Source organism: Pongo pygmaeus, chromosome 15 (assembly GCF_028885625.2).
Source record: "Pongo pygmaeus isolate AG05252 chromosome 15, NHGRI_mPonPyg2-v2.0_pri, whole genome shotgun sequence".
In the NCBI taxonomy this organism is placed as follows: domain Eukaryota; kingdom Metazoa; phylum Chordata; class Mammalia; order Primates; family Hominidae; genus Pongo; species Pongo pygmaeus.
Genome location: NC_072388.2, coordinates 64723318 through 64737659, shown reverse-complemented (window position 1 = coordinate 64737659; position 14342 = coordinate 64723318). Strand labels below are relative to the sequence as shown.

Below are 14342 nucleotides of genomic sequence, written 5' to 3'. Positions count from 1 at the left end.
AACATTTGTATTTTTGATCCATTTAGAGTTAACTTTTGTATATGGTTAGAGGTAAGGGTCCAACTTCAACCTTTGCATGTGGTTATCCAAGTTGTTCCAGCACCATTTGTTTAGAAGACTTTTCATTCTCTATTAATTGGTCTTGTCAGTCTTGTCAAAAATTAGTTGACCACAGACACATGGTTTTATTTCTAGATTCTCAATTCTATTGTATTGATCTACATATCTCTCCTTATGTCAGTATCACACTGTCTTGGTTATTATAGCTTTGCAGTAAATTTTGAAATCGGAAAGTGTAAGTCCTCCAACTCAGCTTTTCTTCAGGATTGTTTTACCTACCTGGGTCTCTGACATTTCCATATAAATTTTAAGATCACTCTGTAAATTTCTGAAAATAAACAAAAAAAGCTGCCTGGTATTTTGACAGACATTGCTTGAATCTGTAGATCAATTTAGGAAGTATTGCCATCTTCACAATATTAAGTCTTTCAATTCATACATATGAACTCTCTTTCCATTTATTTGGATCTTCTGAATTTTTTCAACAATATTTTACAGTTTTCAGAAGTCCCGGACTTACTTTGTTAAATTTATTCCTAAGCATTTTATCCTTTGTTATGCTGTTGTAAATGAAATTGGTTTTGGAATGTCATTGTTAGTGTATAGAAATACAGTTTATTTCTGTAAATTGATCTTGTATGCCACAACCTTGCTAAATTTATGTATTAATTCTAATCATGTTCTTTAGGATATTCTATATGCAAATGTCATATATCTATTTACAATGTCATCTACAAATAGAGATAGTTTTATTTCTTCTTTTTCAGTCTGGATGCCTTTTACTTATTGTTCTTGCATAATTGCCCAGGCGGAAACTTCCAGTGCAATGTTGAATAAAAGTGGTGAGAACAGACATCTTACTCTGGTTTCTGATCTTTTCTGATCTTAGAAGGAAAGCATAAGCATGATGTTAGCTGCGGACTTTTTGTAGATGCTCGTTATCAAGTTAAGGAAGTTCTCTTCTATCCCTCGTTTGTTGAACATTTTTATTACCACTATCTGTTTTTGTATAAAGTTTTATTGGAGCACAGCCATGTTCATGCATTTACATATTGTCTACAGCTGCTTTTGCACTGTTAGCAGCAGAGTTGAGCAGTTGTGACAGAAACTATATGACCCACAAAACCTACATATTTACTATCTGGCATTTTATAGAAAAAATGTAGTGGCCATTGGTTTAGAAAAGAAAGGGGTAGGCCTGCTGGAAGAAGAGCATCAATCAAGTTTGCAAAGGGCTATTAAATGGAAGAGAAATAGAGGAATCAGATTATGGAGGCTGAGAAAACCTGACACAAATGAAATAAATAAATGAGCCATTATAGGACACCCAGAAGAGAGTGACATCAGGAATATGGAAGGCAAGGAGAGGTGTGAAGAAAAGAGCAGCCCGGGAGGATTTGGAAACAATCCTGGTGGAGGTGATGTGGGTCTGGACTGGACAGGGAGGGGAGCCTGCAGGCGACCTTCCAAGGAACCCCACGGCTGGTGCTGGGAAAGGGCTGTGGGTGAGGAGTCAGGAGCCCTGGTTCCAGTCATGACTCAGGCTCTCCCCTGGGCAGCTCCTTCCATCAACCCGGCCTCAGCTTCCTCAGCAAGTGAAACAAGGGAGTTAGGTTCCATAACTGAAGGTTCCTTCCACCTCTGCTTTTCCACAGTTCGAAGCTGTAATTTCAAGGACAATGAGAAACAGCATTTCCTCCTTTTCCTTTCTATCCTCCTATGAAAGGCAGACTTGATATTCCCCATCACATCCTCATTTTGAAGCCAGCACACCCTCCGAGCACCTTTCAGCTACTTTACAGGTTTGGTCGTAAAAGCCACTCATGCGCTGACACATGGTTTTCCATGTTCATGGATCAGAATCCCCTGAAAAGCTTGTTGAAACAAGCTGCTGGGCCCCACACACAGAGTCTCTGAATCAGTGGGCTGTGGTGGAGCCCAGGAATGTGCATTTTAAGTCCGCAGGTGCTGCTGATGCTGAGGCCACACTCTGAGACCACTGGGCAAACACTCTTCCTCCAATCCATCCCACTGTTAAAACATGAGAGTCAGATTTTCTCTCCTTCTCTCAGCTCTTGCTGTCCAGCCACATCTTCCTTCATCAACATGTATTTCATGCATAAGGGACTCCTGGAACTCTTCTTGATGTCCTCCCAAGCCAAGTAATCTTCAGAGAACCCCAGGGCTCCAGCATCTCTTGAGACCTGTTTCTAACATAGCCCTAGAGGGAGTCACTTACCCTCCACTTACTGTTTGGGAAGTCAAGGTAATTCAACAACACAGGATGCCATGAGAATTGATCATTAAGAGTTTGCCAAATGCTCTAGAGGGCATTCTATAATAGATAGTGATGACAATGGCAGAGTACTGAATTTGAAAGAACCTTGATAGAAGAGTGTGCACAGAGTAAGGAAATGGACTCATAAAACCCCTCTGACAAACATGTAAGGTACAAAAATTGAGATTTAGAGATTTACAACTATTTGGAGACAGGAATTGCATACTTCTGCTGTGAGGCATTAGCAATATACATTTCAAAACAGTCTTCAAAAACTTTTTCTACATTTTCCAGTGATGGACTGAAAAGTAGCCTGCTTCTCCTCTTTGGGGACTGGCTGCTTTCCCTAGCTGTTGGCTGGGCTCACACTCCAAGGCTCCTAATTTCCACTTCTTTAGAGCTCATCATGACTAACAGGCACATCCCAGTTCATTTTGTTTGTTTGTTTGTTTGTTTTATAAGTCTCCATTATTCCCCACCAGCTCTTAATGCTTCATTTGCTCAGCTCTGACCTCGCACCACTAACATCTCTGATTGTGATGTTTCTCAGCCTAATTCCAGTCCAATAGATGCCTTAAGAAAGGAGATCCCAGCCTAGTTTTCTATTCTCTGTGCTGGCTTCTTGGCTGATAAATAATGCCAGTATTGAAATTACTGCATTGTTGCTGTTGTTGGTGGTGGTAGTGTTGTCACTATTACTGAGAACCACATGATAGAAATCTGTTTTTCTCCCTCCTATCTTGCTCACAACCATGTTTTCCCACAAGCTGCCTCTTAACACAAAAGGAAAAGTTAGCCAGCTGACCCTGGGAATCTGGGAGAGTCTCAGGTTTGACAGCCAAAGGTGGATGTGTACTTAGTGGGTAATAAGTACCAGGCTGAGCATGTAAAATGCATTATTTCATACAGTCCTTAAAGCCCCAGGAGCTAGAAGTAGATACTGATGTTCCCATTTTACAGAAGAGGAAATCAAGGTTTAGGGTGAGTAAGCAGCATGTCCTTAGACATACAATTCGTGAGGAACAGAGCCAGGAATACTGGTGGTCTGACTCCAGAGCCTGGGGCTCTTAACCTTTCATCATATCACACTAGTGGGAAAGATAGATAAGTGAGATAAGATGATTGATTGATAGATAGATAGATAGATAGATAGAATAGATAGGATAGACAGATGGACTTTAAACTGTAATTAAAGAGTGGAACATGCAACATTCAACCAGAAACATGCGGAGCCTACTGCCCTGGTTGCACTTCCTGTCATGGGTATTTTTAACCCCCAATGCAACAGTATTGAGAGGTGGGGCCTAATAAGAGGTGTTTTGGTCATGAGGGCTCTGCCCTACTGAGCGGATCAATGCCGCTATAAAAAGGGTGTGTGGGAGTGAGTTCTCTCTCTCCTGCTCTCCTGCCATGTGAGGTCACAATGTCCCTCCTCTACAGAAGATGCAGCAATAAGGCACCATCTTGGAACCAGAGGCTGGCACCTGGATCTTGGACTTTCCAACCTCTAGAACTGAGGAAATAAATTTCTGTTATTTATAAATTACCCAATCTGTGGTATTCTGTTATAGCAGTACAAAATGGACTAAGACAGGCATCATCTTTCATCAGCTACTAAACAGTTACACCATGAGGGCAGTGATGATGTCTCGTCATCACCACGTCCCCATAGTCTAGTTCTGTGCTGGGTACACGGTAAAGAATTGTTAACTGGATATACAATTGTTATCTAGGCATCTGAAAGAACAGTAAGAGAATTCTGTGGTATTACAGAGGTAGCAACTGCAGAAAGCAGCCCTGCTAGGTGCCCAACTGGCTGGGATAACCCTGATAGGAAAAATAACCAGCAGAAAGTAAATAAGAGCAAGTCCCCTGCCTGCTCAGCATCACAGTCTCCCTGTAGCACCCCCTGTTGGAAAGTATAGTAGAGAACCATCCAGCAAAGCAGAAGTGTGCTTTGCAGAGTCTCAGCTTCAGTATCACAAAATATTATGTAGGGAGTGGGTTTGGAGTGAGAGATAATACCCGAATAATTGGATAGCTCATTATAGTTGGTTAAAAGAGTGTATACTTTCTTGTTTTGCTAAAACAAGAAATTAATTGGGGTATTTCTTTTAGCCTATAATAGTTGGTTTATGCCTTTTTTCTTTCTTCTGCAGCATCCCTTCTCAGGGATGACTCAGAAGCAACTATTCTGTAATGTTTGCCAGGGAAACCCTGCAGAGACTGGCTGTTTCCATCCAGACGTGATGCAAACAATTCTAGGAGCTGCCAAAGGAAAGTCATGGAGCCTTGAGTTATGAATAAACTCTTTTTCAGGAATGGCTAGTTGAGAGAGATTTAAGCACTTGCCTCCAAACTGAAGGCACTTGCCTCCAAACTCTTTACTAAAGAGTTATGATGTTTAGTGTTTTTCCCCTTAAATATCATAACTCTTTAGTAAAACAACCAAAACAACCGTGTTGGGTATTATCTCCCGTACTCATAAGCAAAAAAAAAAAAAAAAAAAAAATTTGACTCTACTGTTGTTGACTCTCAGAACAAAGTAATATGTGAACAGGTAAATTACAGGTGCCTCCTGGAAGGAGCCCACCTTCATCCAGTAAGAGATATAAAAGTCTTAACTAGAGGTTTCTGGAACCTAAATCCCTAAGCCCAGGTTTTTGTGCACATAGGTCCTTCATCCTGTTCTCCAAACCTTTCTGGGTGTTTTTTTCCTGAGTTTATTCTTGCGTCTCTCCTCAATAAAAGCTGGACAGTAAAAAAGCAATGTGTCATTTATGTAAGGGAATGCTTTTGTTTAAAAGTGAATTACACCTCAAGCCCTGGAAAATATCACCTCCTGCTGCTTGGTGTTTGCTTTGTTCTATGCACTCTTTTTTTATTTCTGTCTCCTGCAATTTTGGGTGGAGTCACACAGTGTTTCTCGCCACCTCCCTCCCTACCTCATCCTGGCTGCCCACCCCGTTCTTCCTACATGCCTTCCATAAGGTGTCACACTCTGGGCTATAAATACCTTAATTTGCATCGGCTATAAGAGGGGTGACACTGTGCGGAGTCAAATATCCAAAAAGAAAATAGGCCTTAGGGAGTTTTTTGTTTTTTTTGTTTTTTTAAATCACTGAAAGGGAAGTCCTGACCCAATGAAGCTTGACTTCCTCTAGAATAGTAATATGTATGCAAGATGCTGTTGGCATAAGATACTTTCTAAAATAACATGGATTGTGGGAGTTTTCCTTTTTTATAATGCAAAGACAATTTAAGCAATAAAATATGTGGTGGTGTCACATGGAAGCATACAATATACATGCCATCACTGAATACTGTCTATGCTTCTAAGGTCTGATACGAATGATTATGGAATGGAGAAAGAATGTCCCCCAAAAGTATGCTGGAAAGAATTAAGCAATTTGTGCACTGCACTTTTCAAACTGGCCACGATTTTTTTAAAGATGAAACTCAGTGCTGGTGAGGGTGTGGAAGGACATAGACTGCTGATGGGAGTACATTATTACAATGGTTCGAAAAAGCAACTTAGAACCATATATCGCAAGACCTAAAAGTGATAACATACCCTGTCCCGGTAATTCCAATTTCAAGAATCTATACTAGGAAACAATTAGCAATGCTATTAAAGATTTATATAAAAGAAAGTTTATGAAAATGTTACTTATAACAGTCATTACTATTAGCAATAGTAATGACTGTTATAAGTAAACTAACTATAGAAAAGGTCCAATAAACCATGGCATATTCGTATAATGAAATGTTATTTGGTACTTAACAATCACGTTATTGAGAAAAACTTAGTAACACGAAAAGGGGCTAGTGATGTAAGGCTATATTTTAAAAATAGCAGAACTCAGTACTGTGTATATAGTTTGCAACCTGTTGTTGCAAAAAATGAGTATAATATATGCAATATATGCACATATATATACATATATACGTGTGTGTGTCTATGTGTATTCCCTGAATGTTTGGTGGGTTACAGGTGAGTTTCACTTTTTTGGTAGATCCTACATAATTTCCAAATTATTTTTAAATGAGAAAAAGGTTATTTTAGGAACATATCTAAGTCATTTGATAATAGAAAATGATACCAGCATATTTATCATATTCCTTAAAAATACGATCTTAGTTGGGTTAGCAAGAACAATTCTCACAATGGGCTTTCCTTTTCTTTCCTGACACCTAAAGTCCACTGACTTGTGAGTTTTAGAAATGTCTTAATTTTTCTTCTTTTCCAGTGCTGATATATTATGACTGGACAAAGTTCTAGTGTCAGCAGCTAGGACAGCATGGTTGACATTAACAGTAGATTGGGCAGTTCTGAGATGTACCCCAGAAATGTTTGAAAACCATGGAAAGGGGCTTAGTTTTTGAGGTTTAAGGACAAAATTATGTGTAATAATACATGTTCCTTTTGAAAAAGGTAACTAAAGTAACATAAAAGCTATTATGTTTTTTCTCACATCTTTTGGAGTAAAATGGCTCCTAGGAATTTTTACTAGCTCCCTTTTTTAGTTCCTGTCCAGCAAACTGGGCTGATGCGTGGATAGGAAGAAGAAATTATATTCTAAGAAACTGCTTAAATATCTTAATAGCTGAAGTAAGGGGTACTTTATTTTTCCATGGTTCTTTTATGCATAGCCATCTCATTTGACCAGCAAAACAACCCATAAGCATTAGAACAGAAATTATTGAACCAAGTTGTGGAAATTAAGCACAGGATGAGAACATTCACCTACAGACTCTGGTGATTGTCTCTGAAGTCCTTTAACCCATTGTTGCCTGAGGCTTCTGCTCAGTCCTTGGGCCACGCAGAACCTAGTTATTATATTAGAGCTCACTTTCAACATGCCCCATGTGAGTGTCCAGAGCGCGAAAGCCCTCCCCAACCCACATCACACTCACCCCCCATTGCCAGAGCAGCAGGTTGACTGGGCTGTCAATTCCAACTGGGGCTTGAACCTCAACTTTCCTGGGACTCTCACATCCTATCTAGCCCTAGACTGAACTCATTTGGCTTGGGTTTCCCAGCTCTGACCCCTACCCTACTTATGCCACAGACATACACACACACACACACACACACACACACACACACACACATGCACCACATGCACACATCACCATCATTACCACCACTGCCTCCATTAAGACGCCGGATTGTTTGCAAGCTAAGTCCTTACAGGTTGTCGTGGGTCCCAAACCCAAGTAGTTGTCAAAGCTGTAACAGAAGCAGTTATGTCTCCAGATTCTTCCAGCCTTGTTTCCTCCTTTCTTCCTTCCTTCTCCCTCACTCCCTTCTTTCCTTCCTTTCTTCCTTCTCCCTCTTTCTGTCCCTCACTTTCTCCCTCCCTCCCTTTCTCCTATCCTTTCTTCCTTCTCCTTCCCTCTTTTCCTTCGCCCTCCCTCCCTTCCTCCCTTCCTCCCTTCTCTCTCCCTCCCTTCTTTTCTCCCATCTTTCCCTCTCTCCCTCCTTCCTTTCAGTTGTTACTTTGTTGTCCTTGGACTTCAGGTGCTGTCAGTTAAAGTCCTCAGCTGTTATCACCACTTTATCACAGTATCATCATCTGTCCGTGAAAGGCCTCTCCATTGTCCTATTTATTAATTGATTCACTCTTTTTTCCCAAAGCCACTCCCTTTGTCTTCCCTCACAAGGCAATTGTAATGTGTTCAATGTGTATCTCTGTGCTTATAAGTGGTATAAAAGATGCAAATTGCTGATTTGCGTGCATATATTTTTAATTGACATAAATGGTTTGGCATTGTAGATCTCATTTTGTTTCCTACTTTTTTCATTCAACATTTTGTTTTATGATCCATTCATGTAGTAACTAGGTGTTCATCACATCCAGTGCTTCTAATTGCTGCCTCCATGGGCCTGAATCCATGATATTTTTCCATCCCCTTTCACACTGACTACTATTCAGTTGCCAAGAAAAGCAGATGCGGGAGGAATCTGCTCCGCCTTTAATCACTGCTGAATTGCATCATTCATTCTGCCTCGTGTGTACAGCCATAAAGCATGAGCTCTCCTAGAAAAAGTACACACTAAGTTATGCCAAAGTTCAGTCCTAAACTGGCCACCAGTCTACGTGGCCCTAAGTTTCTCCTGCCTACCAATCCCAACTAAGAAATGTTTAGTTCTGGGTGTGTTCAGATGACATATTGAACCCATCCTTGCTCTATGTGAGCTCATAACAGGACTCAGTAAACTTGTTTTTGTTTTTGGTTTTTTTGTTTGTTTTTGAGACGGTGTCTCGCTCTGTCGCCCAGGCTGGAGTGCAGTGGTGAGATCTCGGCTCACTGCAAGCTCCGCCTCCCGAGTTCAGGCCATTCTCCTGCCTCAGCCTCCAGAGTAGCTGGGACTACAGGCACCCGCCACTACACCTGGCTAATTTTTTGTATTTTCAGTAGAGACGGGGTTTCACCGTGATCTCCTGACCTCGTGATCTGCCCACTTCGGCCTCCCAAAGTGCTGGGATTACAGGCGTGAGCGCCCGTTCCCAGCCAGGACTCAGTAAACTTTTTCCGTTGGTGGCTGGGGAGTAAATATCTTAGGCTTTGAGAGCCGTACCATTGTGGTTTCAACTATTCAACTCTGCCATTTTAGTGTGAATGCAACCATAGACAATAAGTAAGCAAATGTATGTGGCTGCAGTCCAACAAAATTTTATTCATAAAAGGATGCAGTGAACTAGATTGACCATGAGCTGGGTTTGTTTGTGAGTCAGACTTGGCCACAGGAGGTAGTTTGCCCATCCCTGGTTTATAACAACTGGTCTCACAGAAAAGAAATGAGGGCGATTAATTCTGGGACTCCTCTTTGTCTTACTGCCATATTGCTTGCCTATTGGTGAGAAGCTGAGGTTATAAAACTCTCTCCTCCCTGATATGCTTTTCTTCCTATTCTCCTCCAAACACTGATAAATCAAAGCCCATGGTACTTGGCTTACAGTACACAGCCACTAAGTTTGTTGAATGAAAAAATTTCATATATACAGACATTTAAGTTTGGTCTTAAAGATCACCAGAGACCAACCCCTGCAAACCAAGAGCATTTCAAGCTTAAAGTAAGAGGAAGCCATTTTCTGCCTGGGTGTTTTCTGCCTGCTCTGAGAGGCAGCCCACTCCTTGGTGAGGCAGCCTTCTGTGCTAAACCACCAGGGATCAGCTACGGAAAAGCATTTCTGCGGCTGTACAGGATGTTTTCTAGTACCTGTTCGGGAAACCCTCCCTTCTGTCTCCTTGTTGTCTATTACTGCACACTTCTGCAGTTGCTGAGTAATGCTCCTGGAAACATCATCCCAGCACAGCAGGCTCCCAACCACAGCTGCTGCTGACAGCCAGGGAAACACAGTCAAAATCCTAGAAACACACACTTGACCTGGATTGAGGGCAGCTTCTGGATTCATCCCTCTGCTAATTTCTTTTCTTTTCTTTTGGAGACAGGGTCTTGCTCTGTCACCCAGGCTGGAGTGCCATGGTACAATCATGGCTTACTGCAGCCTCGACCTCCCGGGCTCAAGCAATCCTCCCACCTGAGCCTCCCAAGTAGCTGGGACTACAGGTATGTACTACCATGCCTGGCTAATTTTTGTATTTTCTGTAGAGACAGGATTTTTCCATGTTGCCTAAGCTGGTCTTCTCTGCTAATTTCTAATTTCTTAAAGTGAAACTAGATCCTCTGGATTTCCCGTTCTGTGGAGAAGGCTCCTTGGGAAGTAGGGGGCACTTCCTCACGCTTTGGTGGCTATGGCTAAGGTGGCCAGAGGACTGGTTTCATCATCACTGTTCTTAGGTCTTGACAGCCAGTTCCAGGAGGTCGGAGTCCTGGAAAAACCCCTGGACAGATTTTGTTCCACTGCCAGGGGGCCACAGTTCAGTCCAGATAAAGGATGGAGTGTATTATGTTTCTTAAACTGCAATATTGCAGTAAGCCATTGTAACCCCCCACTGGGCACAAAATGTTAAAAGGAAAAAGGAAGAGAGAAATAGAAGGGATAAAATTAGGTGGAGGGGAAAGGACCAGAAATTCTAAATAGAAACCAAAAAGATAAGCCTGTTCTATGAATTTTCATATCCAGTATACTCATTCAACAAATATTTATTTTAATTAACATTTTTAAAATGGAAATGTAATACATTCACATGGTCAAAATTTCAAATAAAGGTAAATAATGAAAGAGAAGCCTTCCTCTCATCTGAGCCCCTAGGGAAACACTGTGTATTCTTCCAGAGATATTCCCAGAATTGACAACCTATTAAAATAATTTTTTTTTTTTTTTGACAGAGTTTCACTCTTGTCACCCAGGCTAGAGTGCAAGAGTGCAACCTCGGCTCACTGCAACCTCTGCCTCCTGGGTTCAATCTATTCTCCAGCCTCAGCCTCCTGAGTAGCTGGGATTACAGATGCCGCGACCATACCCGGCTAATTTTTGTATTTTTAGCAGAGACGGGGTTTCCCCATGTTTGTCAGGCTGGTCTGGAACTCCTGACCTCAGGTGATCCGCCCACCTCAGCCTCCCAAAATGCTGGGATTACAGGCATGAGTCACCACGACCGGCCTAAAATAATTTCTTAAATGAGGTAGAGTTCAGCCTCTTGCTTTATTCATTTCATTCCATGTCTTGGGTTGAAATCTACCACTTTGCTAACTTTTCTACCTTTCTATTTTGTCCTGTTTTCTGTTTCTTTTTCTGTTCTTTTTTGCCCTTTTTGGGATTAATCACAGTTTTTGTTTGTTTGTTACCATTCCACTGGCCTCCCTCATTAGTTTGTTGGTTATGTAATTTGTTATTTTTTATTTTTTTGAAAAATTCCCTAAATGTGCAACATTAATTCCAAGAGTGGTTATGATTACCTTAGGCCCACACAAATAATTCAGGATAATCTCCTCATCTCAAAGGCCTTAACTTAATCGCATCTGTAGAATCCCTTTGCCACGTAAGGTAACATGTTTACAGGTTCTAGGGATTACAGCATGGACATCTTTGAGGAGTGGGGGACATTTTTCTGTCTACCACAACTAGAAATTCAAGGATTGTAGCCTTGAATTACTAGATGTGGAAATATTCTGTAATGAAAAGCTATCTCTTCTGTCCTATTTATTCAATTATTTATTTATATCAGTATGGACTCATGCATATTTGTTTCAGTCTACAGGTTATAATCCAATTGTACTATTATTTTTTTCTTGCTCAAATTGTTTAGATTTGACCATTGGTTGCTCCTTCAGATGGGTTCCCATGTCGTTTTGACATATCCCTATCCTTTTGAAACACTTCATTCTTTTCTGGTACCATATGATGTTCCAAGCTCATTTTATATTTTCTATGCCCAAACCCTGGAATCTACCATTTTTCTTGTGGAACTCTGGTTCTTTTTATTGGAGAAACTGAGGTGTAGAAATCAGGCATGTTCATTGCTATTAAATTCCACTCAGTGGACAGTTAGAATTAAACCACACACACAATCGCTTCTTGGCCTTTTGGCTAAGATCAAGCGTAAACCCCACACACACACACACACACACACACACACACATTCTATACCTGTGTATCCATTAAAAAAGAACATGAGTTCACACTGATACATCTGATTCCAGTCCAATAACACAAAGCTTATTTGTGTTTCTCCTTTCCTTATTTGTGGCTTCTTTCATCAACAGTGAGAAACCCGGTTCTCATTATCTATACTTATTTGTTCCTAGTATAAACATAAAGTAGTTACAGAACTGCTCACCTATGCCCCATGTGCGGGTTCTTGTGTCTTTCGTCATATAAGATCTAGTCAAAGTAACTGTTTTTCAAAATGATGTAAGTCAGTTCTTTCCTTCCCCATCCTCTTCAGTGTTTTTCATTTTTTAAAAAATTCGTAGCCGGGCACAGTGGCTTATGCCTGCAATCCCAGCACTTTGGGAGGCCAAGGCGGGTGGATCACCTGAGGTCAGGAGTTCAAGACCAGCCTGACCAATGTGATGAAATCCTGTCTCTACTAAAAATACAAAAATTAGCCGGGTGTGGTGGCACGTGCCTGTAGTCCCAGCTACTTGGCAGGCTGAGGCAGGGGAATCGCTTGAGAAGGAGGCTGCGGTGAGCCGAGATCACGCCATTGCACTCCAGCCTAGGCAACAAGAGTGAAACTCCGTTAAAAAAAAAAAAAAGAAAGAAAGAAAAAGAATTTGCTTGTTCTTGTTTTTATTTCATTTTGATTCTTCTTACATCCTGTTTGCTTTGAAGTGTTTGTTTATATTTGGGGGTATGTGTAAGATGCTGATTCTAAGAGTCAAGGCTATACAAAACGGTGTACCCAACAATATATCTAGACATTCTTCATTGGGAGTCGCCGAGGTTTCCTGCTTCAACAGTGTTTGGATGTAACACGGTGCTGGTCCTCCACCCCCAACCCCCACCCCACCCCTGCGGCTCACAGTCAGCCCTCTGCCGCCTCCTCACCGAGCCCTCAGACAGCTCCAAGGCCCCTGCTGCTCCAGTGCTGCACAGCTGCTGCCACCTCTCCTTAGCCTCCATGTCGACTACAGCCCCCTTGCGGGTGAGCCACCACTACCATACTGTTGGAGGGTCTTGACTGGGAGTCATCCAGATTCTTGGCATTTTGAACAAAGAATTGGACAAAATGCACAAGCAAAGCAACTAAAGGATGAAGCAAGGAAAGGATAGATTTACTGAAACAAAAGTACACTCCACAGAGAGCAGGAGCAGGCTGAGCAAGCAGTTCAAGAGTGCTAGTTACATAATTTTCTGGGGTTTAAATACTCTCTAGAGGTTTCCCATTGGTTACTTGGTTACACCCTATGTAAATGAAGATTTGGCCCACAACCAGTCTGATTGGTTGCGGGAGGGGACCAGCAGCTGAAGTGAAGTTACCGAGGTACTTTCTATTTTTCATCTGCAAAGCAGCACAAAGAGAGTAGTCTCTGATCTTTATGTTACTTGGGCATGGGGAGGGGTGTTTTCCTTTTGATTCAGTTCTAGGACATCAGTGCAAATTGGTCTTAGGTTCCCAGCCTCCAGACCCTATTCTCCTGCCTCACCACCAGAACACAGAGGCTGCCATCAACTGCCAGCTCAACCTGGAGCTCTACACCTCCTATCTCTTCCTGTCCGTATCTTGCTACTTTGACTGCGATGATGTGGCTTTGAAGAACTTTTCCAAGTACTTTCTTCACTAATCTTATGAGGAGAGGGAACATGCCGAGACACTGAAGATGCTGCAGAACCAGCAAGGTGGCTGAATCTTCCTTCAGGATATCAAGAAACCATACTGTAATGACTGGGAGAGCAGGCTGAATGCAGTGGAGGGTGCATTACACTTGATAAAAAATGTGAATCAGTCACTACTGGAACTGCACAAACTGGCCACTGACAAAAATGACCACCACTGTGTTGACTTCATTGAGACACATTACCTGAATGAGCAGGTGAAATCCATCAAAGAATTGGGTGACCATGTGACCAACTCACACAAGATGGGAGCCCCTGAATCTGGCTTGGCAGACTGTCTCTTTGACAAGCTCACCCTGGGACAGAGCGATAATCAGAGCTAAGCTTTAGGCTAATTTTCCCATAACCATGGGTGACTTCCCTGGTCACCAAGGCAATGCATGCATGTTAGGGTTTCCTTTACCTTTTCTATAAGTTGTACCAAAACATACACTTAAGTTCTTTGATTTGTACTATTCCTTCAAATAAAGACATTTGGTACACCCCCACCACCCCCAAAGAAAAGTCACTCCTCTTCATCATTATCAGCACAGCCCCATTCCCATTACTTCCTACCCATCCCTAAGATAATCTCATTCATCCTTCCTGAATTTTTTTTGTGCAAACAAGCAGCTATGTGTGTTTTATTCTTTTTTTCTTATATAAGGAATGGCATACTATAGATATTCTTTTGTTCTTTTTTTTCTCTTAACAGTATATTCTGGAAATCATTCCAAATTGGTTCTTATAGATTGTCTTTTTTCTTCTAT

General features: G+C 41.6%; 1 pseudogene; it reads left to right on the top strand.

Annotated features, from left to right (window-relative positions):
• The first annotated feature begins 12868 nt into the window (after window positions 1-12868).
• On the top strand, window positions 12869-13916 carry LOC129012942 (ferritin heavy chain-like; annotated as a pseudogene).
• Window positions 13917-14342: the final 426 nt, after the last annotated feature.